General features: G+C 35.1%; 1 protein-coding gene across 1 annotated transcript in view; it reads right to left on the bottom strand.

The window, feature by feature from the left end:
- Positions 1–8,653, bottom strand: part of LOC149799965 (uncharacterized) — a 63,382-nt gene extending 54,729 nt beyond the window's left edge. Inside the window, exon 1 of the mRNA XM_089959473.1 lies at positions 8,577–8,653. The gene's annotated coding sequence lies outside the window, so the exon portion shown is untranslated. The remainder of the gene's footprint in view (positions 1–8,576) is intronic.
- Between the last annotated feature and the right edge of the window lie 2,758 nt (positions 8,654–11,411).

Here is an 11,411-nt window from a genome sequence, read left to right on the forward strand (position 1 = left end):
CAGAAGAATCAATTGCAATTTTTGTTTACAAATGCAACAAAGAAACAACCGATACAGAAAATTGAAAAGCAAAATGCTAAAAGATTTTGCGAAAGCAATAAGTTTGAAAGTGGTATAAGTAGGTGAATATATCAACAGGACCGGATCAAGTCACGTGTTTGATGTATAATGATTAAGTAGGATGTGAATAAAGCACATTGAATGTATTGCGGAGCTCTCTTCATACGTCTGGAAGAAAGAACCCATATGGCTCAAATGATGTGTTTGGGTAAGATCGTCTTACATTCACTACTTTCAGGTGGCGTTATGACGCGTGCAAAATGCCGATAGATTGGTAATAAGGTTGATATGATGGTGACTTTTGAAAACGTCTATGCATTTGGCGTCACATTAGATAAGATTAAATAACTTATCAACCACAAGTTGCAAAATTTCGTGTTTAAATATGATGTAAGAACGAAGTCTCCGACCTTTCTTGTAGCATATTCAAGACGTAAAGGTGACGTAACCAGCTCAGTGACTCCTCTGTCTACAGTCTAATCTTCCTTAAGTGACACTTTTTACACCTGCCCTATATGAAGGAGACAATACTTACTTGTGCATGCATATGAGTAGTATTTTGTTCTGCCAGTGACGTTAATTATGTCCTTACTACAGCACTTTAATTATTTTAGTTTATCACGGAAACAGTGGCACCAAGGGCATGCAAGTAACATTGAAAGCGATTCAGTTCTAGAAGAAAACTAAATTCAGGGAGTCTACATCGGAATATTGCCACCTGGATTTTAAAAAAAATATTCAAAATGCGCATATTTCAAATACATTATTTCTCTGGTTACAAAATTTTTTTTAACAGTGTCTGTGCTTTAGATAAGGCTTTGTACGAATCCACACTTGCCAGTAAGTCAATTATATTTAATATGATAAAGTCTTCTTTTATCAATTTGATTATCTTGAAGGAAATATTATACTAATTAGCGAATTAGTGATCTAATAAATGCTTTAAGCCTAATACAATGGGCTTGTTACATTCACTTTAAACTTGACTATATTTTGTTTCTTTAATTGGCAAGATCGAAAGATGTATATGACCATATCTTACATGGTACCTCATGAGAATTCAATTGAACATGGGCGGTAGATTATCATTCAAGGGTTATATATCGTATCCAGGTAATTCACTGTCCCTACATGTATGGTCCTGGCAATTGACACGCATATTAAGCGATGAAAATGTCACGGCTATGTGAAGGAAGAGATCTCCGCCACCTCTTTCAGTGTTTGGCTATGCTTATTTTGGAATGACCGATGACGGTCGTATTGCCTGGATCGAGCAAACATTAAAATAAAATATGAAATTTTTGGATGCAATAACAGAGATCTGAGAAGAGATGTAGAATAGAACAACACGAGACCCCGTATGTAAAATATAACAATTGAATCAATGAAATCGAACACTTGAATGATTCTTTTTCTTATAAAAATAGAGTTTACAAATGTATGCCAAATTCACTTTGACATTATGTTGTACTGACAGAATAAATTTCTGCATATAATGGAGTGACTGATCAACCTCAAATTGTCTACATGTCAGCATCACCCAGTGCTTTCAGTCTTTTCCAAATCATATATGATAATAGGTCGACGTTTCCGTATTTGTTTTCTTCTCTCTCTCTCTCTCTCTCTCTCTCTCTCTCTCTCTCTCTCTCTTCTAGCCTCTTTGGGTAATCAACCTCTTGGTTTCAGACAGCGCTTTCTTTACACTGTACAGTCAGCTATGTAGCTATTTTTCTTTCAAAACAAAAATATAATACCCAACCTAAATACTTGTTAGTTTTTGTTCTTCTCCAGGGATGAACCAGTATTCCCACTATTTTCGTCAGATACCATCTATAACATTTCACCAGAGTTGGCTTTGGTCAGTTCGCAGCCTACTAGTGATTCACAATCATCTTAATGTGAATATTTGTCTTTTCTAGCGGAAACTTGCATTCTTAACTGGAACCTGTCATAATTACTCCTCTAAGATAAACCATAACACCAGCTGTGGCTCAGAATTACAAGCTGTGCTATGCCAGGCGTCACAGCTCATCCATTCTTGCCTGATGAGAAATCACAGCTGAACTACACAATAATTACTTGACTTCACTCCTTGTCAGAAATACGTTACTTTCCTAATCAGCGATTCGTTGACATACATTTTCAGACATTTAACATTTGAAACAAAATGCATGCAAACACTTAACTACTGAATTCAAGGAAATAGAAGTGTGGATTTAAAATGAACAAATGCAATAAATATTTACAAACATACAGCTACGAACATAAATGACATGTTATTGAGACAAACCTTGTACTCTATCCAAGACTCGCACCTCCCTATGAATTGGAATCTCTCTCTGCATCCATATCTCTCACTTTCCGACATGCTCCCTGAGACAATTTAACGATAAATACTTATATTTCCCGGAGCTAAATTCTGGCTCGCCCCAGATATTTAGATTGATTAGTAAAGATTCTAATACTATGAAGGTGTTATATAAAGTTTATTATTAATGAGACGTATGCATGCATCTGATTGATAGATTATCCTTTACCTCACTGGTGAGTATTTTTTTAAGAAATTCGGAGTCGGATCAAAATTAATAAATATATGTAAATAATCATCGTGTTGGCGGAAGCTGACCATGAGAGGGTTCTAGAGATATTTTTGTGAGGTAACCTGTACCTCACTGACCGAGGTTGTTACCACTGTCAAGACTGAATTCCGATCTGACTGAATTTGTTACCACTGTGAAGACAGAGATCCGACCTGACAGATGATTTTATCACTGTGAGGACCAAATTCCGATATCACTGAGGTTGTTATCATCTGAAGACCGAATTCCGATCTCATTGAGGATATTACCACTCTGAAGACCGAATTGCAATATGACTGAGGGTCTTACCAGTCTGACGACCGAATTCTTATCTGACTAAGACCAAATTCATATCTTACTGAGGTTTTTACCACTCTGAAGACCGAATTCCGATCTGATCTCGCTCTTGCTTACTATCATTGTCTTAGATAGATTCTATTAAGTTTGGGAGATGATTTATGTGGGCTTGTGTTCCGTCAGTACTGTTATGTGAAATGGTTAGCTGTTGAGTTATGAAGGCCAGATAAGCGATATTAGACCCACTTGGGACACTTACGGAGTGTGGTATTATATTGCTATTTATGTAAAAAGAAAAGGTAAAAGTAGCTAACACAAAAGGGCTCTAAAGATCTCAACTGACGGCAACTTATCATTTTGCTTGCAATTAGGGCGATGGCTTAGACAATCCGTACAATTTTATTCAGCTCTCAATCTGTTTAACAGCATCTCTCTCACTGTACATCACGTAGCAAAATTCTAATAGTAAAAATGAAACAGCGTTGTCATAAAAGCCAATACATGAGTTTTCATTCCCGCAGCAAGAAATAAAATGTTTTTACTTTTATTTTATCACAGCGATTGCTGCAATAACTGAACGTAGTGTTTCAGTTTCGATCAATTTGCACTGGTAAGGAGAGGCACTTAAGATTACTGTCTTTGATAATGCATCAGTGATATTTTGGGGCGAAAAAGGTGATATTCTTTTTCTAGTTCTGCATTTGTTCAAGCCTATTTCACAAACCTAACAATGTTTTCTGCAACAGTTTATTATGCTCTAATAAATCTGGCCACAGCCAGATATACATGAAAATAATTAAAAGGGCTTGAAAAATAACGCGTATTTTTATACCACAAATAATGGTACGTTTTACACTTATTAAAGATAAGCTCTCTTTCTGTCAACATCTTTGGACAGAAAGAACAAATTGTTTAACATCATTTTGTCTTGAGATATTTCTAAATGTATACATCCTTCTAATTAGGGGCCACATATGCAGGCCCCATTTTGCATATAACCTTCTGACAGATTGAATATTGCCATATTCTGAATGCGCTTCCGGAACTTTAAGGGACCGTTAAAGCGTAGGGTCAGTTAAAATATAATTTTCTATTATCTTCATAACAATAACAATGCTCTGGATTGCAAACATTAATAGTGTCCCAAACAAATTACGACAAGAAAAACCCTATTTTATGGAAGTATTTTCGAGGTAGGGCCACGATGATGTCCTACCAAAGGTGACATTACTATTGCTGTTATATAAGTATATATTGCATCGATCACGTTTACTTCTTTTACCAGGATCTGACTACCACCTTTTAAAATACATATACAGTTTAAGCAGACTTTAGTTTATGTAAATATATTATGTAGAATATTGGACGGATATGTAACATGGGAGACATGTTCACATTTTGAATTCGACTCAGGAATTAACATGATTGTAAATGAGGTTAGTTTGTATTTTCTATTTTACGTATCTGTAATTCGTAGTCCAAGACGCATCTGCATTCATATATTTAAGTATAAATCACTTTAATATAATTATTTGGAAAAGAAGGAGAAAATGATTACGAGATAGCCTCCATTTTAGCATATTATTTTCACAAAGTTTACATTAATCTATACATTTAATCATTACAGACAGTGTATATTGTTGACGATGCAAAAAGATAACATCTTGCATATTCCTTTCTAAATTGCTACAGTTTGGTAAGGAGACGTGACTTTTATATGTTTGTCATTATATTTTAATGCGCAACAATCAACATTAAGTCAATGATTCATATTCTCCTCAACATTTCGCATCTGAATTAAATTTACAAATGTGATAAACATATTCTACCAACACCCGTTGTAGCAAAAAATAACAGGCGAAGGAGATCGGTCAGCTAATTGTACACTAAATCCAACTGTCCACAAAGGAGAGATAGACACCAGACCAGCTTAGGATACATAGCTTGGTCCACTATATGCTACAGAAAGTTTCTGTTTTGTTCGTAATATACAGATTTCCTTGTAAATAAGTCTTCGAAATAGTGAACGTTCATGGTGGTCATCCACATACAAGAATATCGCCATTGTCAGATAACCTTCGTTATTAATTTTTATGTGGATTTTCAGATAATGTCAACTCACTGAAATTTTAAGGAAATGATATACATTATTAAAATTAGTTTGAATAATTGCTATGCTACTATTTTCCCACCCGAGGCAGCGTTTATGAATTAATACATGATCAGCTAGGAGGTATATTTAATTTCCGTTTGGAATGTACCAAACCGCAGCTCATTTATTTCATTGAAAGGTCTACTGTAAGCTCCTGTTCGAATGTCTTGTCTGTAGATCAAATTAATTTGATTGAAACATATGTAGGAGAAATGTTGAGAGAGAGAGAGAGAGATAGAGAGAGAAAGAGATAGAAATTCATCATCTTTAGTTATATTTTTGACGCATTCTAGATTTGATGATCCTTTGAGGTTTGTCATAGTTTTAATGAAAATATCACAAATGCAAATAAGGAAACGGAAGCCATCGAAACTGAACATTTTATCTAAAGTTTTAATCTCCCCCCCCCTTCGTTTCGTTCCCCACGGTGGCTGCACGTAGGATCCGAACGTTTCATTGTAATCGGTCTTTATGAAACGTTATACCATATTTGCTTTTTGGAGTTGGGTTATTTGCTCAATTGATATTTTAAACATTTTAACAACATTGAAAATTGCTTATGGGTTTATTTTGGAAGAGAAAAGCGGAAACATAAGGTGTCAGTTATCTCCAAAATAGCAGTATGCTACATAAACAACCTAAAGTCAATCCAGTGGTGTCAGATTTGCGTTGATTAAAGATGAGACAAGTATCAGAATGTAGGTTGGATCTAACTACAAAAGACATATAGTATAATATGCCGTTGCATAATGCTCGGTAAATCCAGGTTTATTTTGTTCGTTTTGCTAATTGTGCTGATTAATCCTATTAAACAGCATTTCCCCAGACGTCCTGGATCGTTTTGTTATGGTAACTCAAGGTTCTGTCTTGCCTGTCATTGTGCATATACCGTACTAAAAAACAACGACGATGTTCGGTCTGCAGAGTGAAATTCAAAATTCAATCGATCAAAAGCAAATCAATGATGATTTTCATCGAATACTACAGAAATTAACTTAAAATCAGATTTCATCAAAATCAAATGGCCCTTAGCTCGTATCGTATTCTCATAAACACAAGTATTCTAACAAAAACAGTTTGGACTGGTCGTTAAGTGGGGTTTTTAGTAGGTTATATATGGCGGCCAGTATATCTGGTCGAGGAAGAGCTTCAGGGAACTTTTCAGAGGTATAACGACTACGGGGCGAAGTATTTAGCTTCCTGTCCTAGAGTATCTATACTGCAGCTTTATTTAGCTGGTTGAAGTATAGGTAATATAAATATTGGGAGAGGGAGAGAGAGAGACAAAGAGAATTCTGTATACCAGAAATATTTAAGTGAAACCTATAGCTGACAAACTATTCAGGCTTATTCAGATCTTGTAAAAGACGTTGATTTATTACTTTTTTGGGTTGTGCAACAGAAAACATAAGGGCGATATTTCTTACCCCCTGCTACAAACTTCTATTATGAATAGTACAAATATTGCATAAGGATAACGCACTAGATTACGTAAACACAAGGATAATGGTCAGTCTACTCAGTGAAGCTTAAAATTTAATTATATTGTACATTGAACGGTATCTGTATCAGTAATGAACATTGATATTGGTTTCAAAGGTCCTTGGAAACATGCCCAGTGCTCAAACGATAGCTAAAAGAAGCACACACACACACACACACACACACACACACACACTTATTTCTGGCACGAAAAAATGTCATTTTAAATTTTTGCTAAAATAATGACTAAGACAGAGTTATATGATATTATATTGAATTATACATATGTTATAGAAGTGACTTAAACATTTCGCAAGTTTATTATGGAAACAACAATGTATGTAACCGGCGACAATTTATTTTTGTTTTCAAGTTTAGATTGGTTAAAAGCGTCACTAAAGCTGGCTAAATCTAACAGTAACATACAGGAGAATATAATTGTAAATTTACCGGTATCCGGCTTTGTGCAGCTATTTTACAATGCTGGATATTTATGGATTACTTTCTATTATGAAACTTTTGAAATAAAAGCAAAATGATTACAACAGCAAAGTATGACAAATAATATTAATGGCGCATAACGTCAAGGGTTCTATCTCTGCATATTTGGATGAAGTGCCAGGCGCTGGGTTTAGTTTTTAACCCCAATCACCCCCAAGTGTGTACGATGAAATATCTCAAATGCATCCAAACAAAATGAACATGTCATAATTCTAACACCCCATGTGCCTTGGAAAATAGTTTTACATTCTTATTTTGCAGAGACACCTGAATTTGGATGTATGCTTATTATCAAGCCGAGATCTAAAAGAGAACATGATAAATTGGACAGTTTTACTCGTGATCTGGTACTAAGCATGTTCAAAATTCAATGAGGCACTTTATGAACAAAGCAAAACACAAAACTTACATTACAAACTATAGTCGTAATCATCAGAATGTGAATAATGTCTTTTGGAATGTGGCTTAATAATCAAGACTAGGTTATGATGTGTTTGATTAGAAAGTTTTATTTGAGAACGCATTCTCACAATCCGAATATACTATTATTTTAAGAGGGACACATAGAGCTTGAACAGATGGCATATAGTTTAGACTGCTCCATCATACAACACAGACTACATACAGTAGGAACAATATGATGAAAACGTCGGACCAGTGCTTAAAACTGCTTTGCATAACTTTAATGCACTGAACGTTTTCGTTGTTTTGCATCGAATTATGTGTGTAAAATATGCTTATAGTCTGCTTATATTCAGCTCTTATTAACCTTTATCAATGTATTTATTGTGTTGCTGATCCAAAACTGATCTGACAGTTCTTTTATTTAAAATACACACCCTACCCTAACATGGTAGTATAAAACAATAAACAAAAAATAATGTACACAGAATAATTATCTCCTTTAGAGTATTATATGTAGTTCTGATAATACAACAATAATGTGTGCTTCTGAACGATCAGTAAGATTTCAAAACTGAACACCAGGTATAATTTCTTCTTTTTCTGATTGTGATCAGTAAATTTAATTTGAAGAAAGAAATATAGATTTAAGATATAATTCTGGCATGATAATCCTGTACCAAGATGGGCGATTCTCCACAAACTTGTACAAAGGTGCTACTCATAGAAATAATAAAATTTGCCTTTACTAACTAATTAAAGAAGAACAGGAGGGAAAATATAGAAATATATCAATAAGCAAGTATAACCACAAAATATACTTGATGCCATAATATATGCACATATGTAATAGCATTTCACGGCCATCTCAGCGCAATAATGGCCATATGGTGCCAATTACAATCAAGTTCTAAAAAGGTATAAAGGGGATGGGTAGTGCAATTGCAACAAAATGTAGGAAGATAAACCCTTTTGAATAAATGCAAACATGTGGTACAACAATATATAAGGTAAAATAATACAATTCTCCAGAGATTTTATAAAGGATAAAGGTAACAATGTAAACTGTGTGGTTTGCCTATGCATGTGTATTTTATCATTACCACAAGCCATGGGTGAAAACCTTCTATCCTCTCTATTTATCCTAAGGCAGCCCGTGACGATTTCCTCTTTTCTCATGAATATGCATAAACCTGCTCAACCAATCACGGCACGCCTGTTACAAAATGTTACAAAAAGGCTAACCCAATATGACCTTTCATGCTGATTTCGTGAGCCAGTTCAATTTTCTCTACAAAACACAGTCCTCTACAGATCTATAACGTGTTACGTCTGTAGTGAGCTTTCACTGGCTTGACCCAGGTAGACTTCCACGTTGTGCCATTGGAAAAGGCAGTTAGCTCCCATTTCCTCAGCATGGTAAAGCTAAAAGTGTGTAAAAAAGTGCATCTGAACCAATAACACAAATTTGATCTGATACCTAACTATTTTTTATTTATACCTAGAGCATTCATTGGAAACCGGGATGCCTTATTGTTGGCAGCAACATGGCCTGCAATCATGGCAATGAATTTCCATACTCAGACGCCCGTTATTCTAGAGCGATAGCACCAGTTAATGCAGAGTTGTATTCTCTGGTTTTACAGCCATTTTTCAGCACATGATTGGCGATACACAGGAAAACCACGTACGAATCACCGAGGCACGTGAAGTTACACGCAAGCAAAGTCGTCTGTCTTTGACCACTCGGCCACAGAGAGAGAGAGAGAGAGAGAGAGAGAGAGAGAGATCGAGATCATGGACTCTAGTTACATCTATACTATCATCCGAAACGAAATAAAATTCGATAACAATGCGCTATATGTTATGCATTGGGGAACACAAATTTCATTATACATATATATCAGGAAAGAGGAAAGTGTATTTTATTAGGGAAACAAAAGAAGCTCCCTAATTTCGAGAATTTCCATACAATCATATAAAATACAAATGGTTGATCTGACCAGCCAAAACTAATACACATTTAAATAAATCCAACCTTTATAGTATTGATCTGTCAATACAAATACTGGGTTCACGAATTTACTAACCTTTTGAGGTTTTAACTTTCATGATCTACATTTTACGAATAAGCTGACCAAATGCATATCCTTTGCCTAAATACAGACATATTTTATAATTTGCATGATTCGCTGCGGATAAAGGCAATGGTAATTAAGACTCAGTTCATTTGCATTATTATTTGTACTTGCAATAAAATGGCTGTAAAAACGTACTTATCACAAAGTTGTTATTTTATTAGTACCAAACAAGCTATAAAATTTACGTAAAGAATCCGGAATTGGGTCAGCTCATAGACTTGCAGTCCTTCTTCTAAAACGTCTTTCCACAACATATCGCATTAGTTGAACACACCATGGGAGAATCAGTTCTTATACTAATTAGTACGACTAAAGTTTAGAAATAGTTTTTGAGTGTAGTTACAGAAATTCCCGGCAGGTTTACTAAAGTATATGCCTGAAACGCGTATTATGATATTTTGTAGGTCCTGAACAAAACTGAGGCAAATCTGATGACTAATATGGTTACCACAGTTGCCATCATAACAATCTTGTAATCGTTACACTTCCTGAAAGAAAAGTAATATTGTCGTAGGGTCTGAACCAAAATCTTTTTATAATGTCTGGTTAGTCCTCGTATCAAACATATCAGCCACAGCGGCCATCTTGAACATCTTGTTTATGTTCATCCTGAATGGATTGACATAACAACACAGGTATTGCTTAAATAAGTATTATGATATCTAATTGGTTCTAAATGGAAAAAGGACCACGAAGAATTTTAATCTAAACTTAATTGTCGCTGCTTCTCCTGAACTGCATGTTATATTTCCATGGAGTTTTCAACAGAGGACGTCTTATTTTGTATAGATAGTCTTAGAGTCTTAAATGAGAATAGTATTGATATGTTGACCACTGTAGCCGCCATAATGGCCACCTTGAAAAATCCTATTATCGCTAGTCTTCCTGAACGAAAAGTACTATTGCCATGTGCATTCACATGCGTAATCTTCTCTTGATGTATATTTTTGATCGTCAATTAAAAATGTCCAATATGGCAATCTTAACACTTTTGTTATTGCTAATCTCTATAAATGCAAAGGGTTTTCCTCAGATGGCTTTTTATTTCTGGCTGTTTGAAATGATGATGGTGTCACACAATGGCCATCTTAAAATTATCGTTATTACCACTCCATAGCTGCTGAAGTAATGTCATATGAACATGAATATTTTGCAAAAGAACTTATTGTGGTGTTTAGTCGGTTCTAATAACACCATTCAGACCATCAAGATGTCTTCCACAATGGCTATCTTGAAAATGTTATCAATACTAATTTTGAATGATTGTCATAACAGCATGGGGTTTTCACCAAAAGACTTCTTGTTGTGTCTGAAAAATATGACATATTTTTATAAAGCTACGTTAAAAATTCAAACCACACACACACACACACCAAAAATGCATCTTATTTTGTCTAGTTGGTCTTAATGACTGGTGCCAATCTGGCTTATAATATAATTGTCACGATGACCACCTTGACAACATTGTATCACTACATGTCTTATCTGGCTCGTGAAATTAACATTATGCTTTCCCCAAAAGGCTTTCTACGCCGTCGAATTGGTACTAAATAGAAATGGTACCAATATGATATAGAATTTGGCCACCATGACATGTTACGTGGAAATCGTTACTCCCCCAAAACGGAAAATCCTATCAACATGGGGTTTCCACCAGACAACTTCTAATGATGCCTTGTTGATCTAAATAATAAATTGGTTTGTAGGTGGCATACAGTGTGTCCACAGCAGTAGCTGATATGTAGATGTTGTTTTAGCTGAAGATTATCAAAGATAGTTTCGACAGTCAGCTGTTTA

Source organism: Sinohyriopsis cumingii, chromosome 5, assembly GCF_028554795.1.
Source record: "Sinohyriopsis cumingii isolate HCF-2022 chromosome 5, ASM2855479v2, whole genome shotgun sequence".
Taxonomy (NCBI): Eukaryota; Metazoa; Mollusca; class Bivalvia; order Unionida; family Unionidae; genus Sinohyriopsis; species Sinohyriopsis cumingii.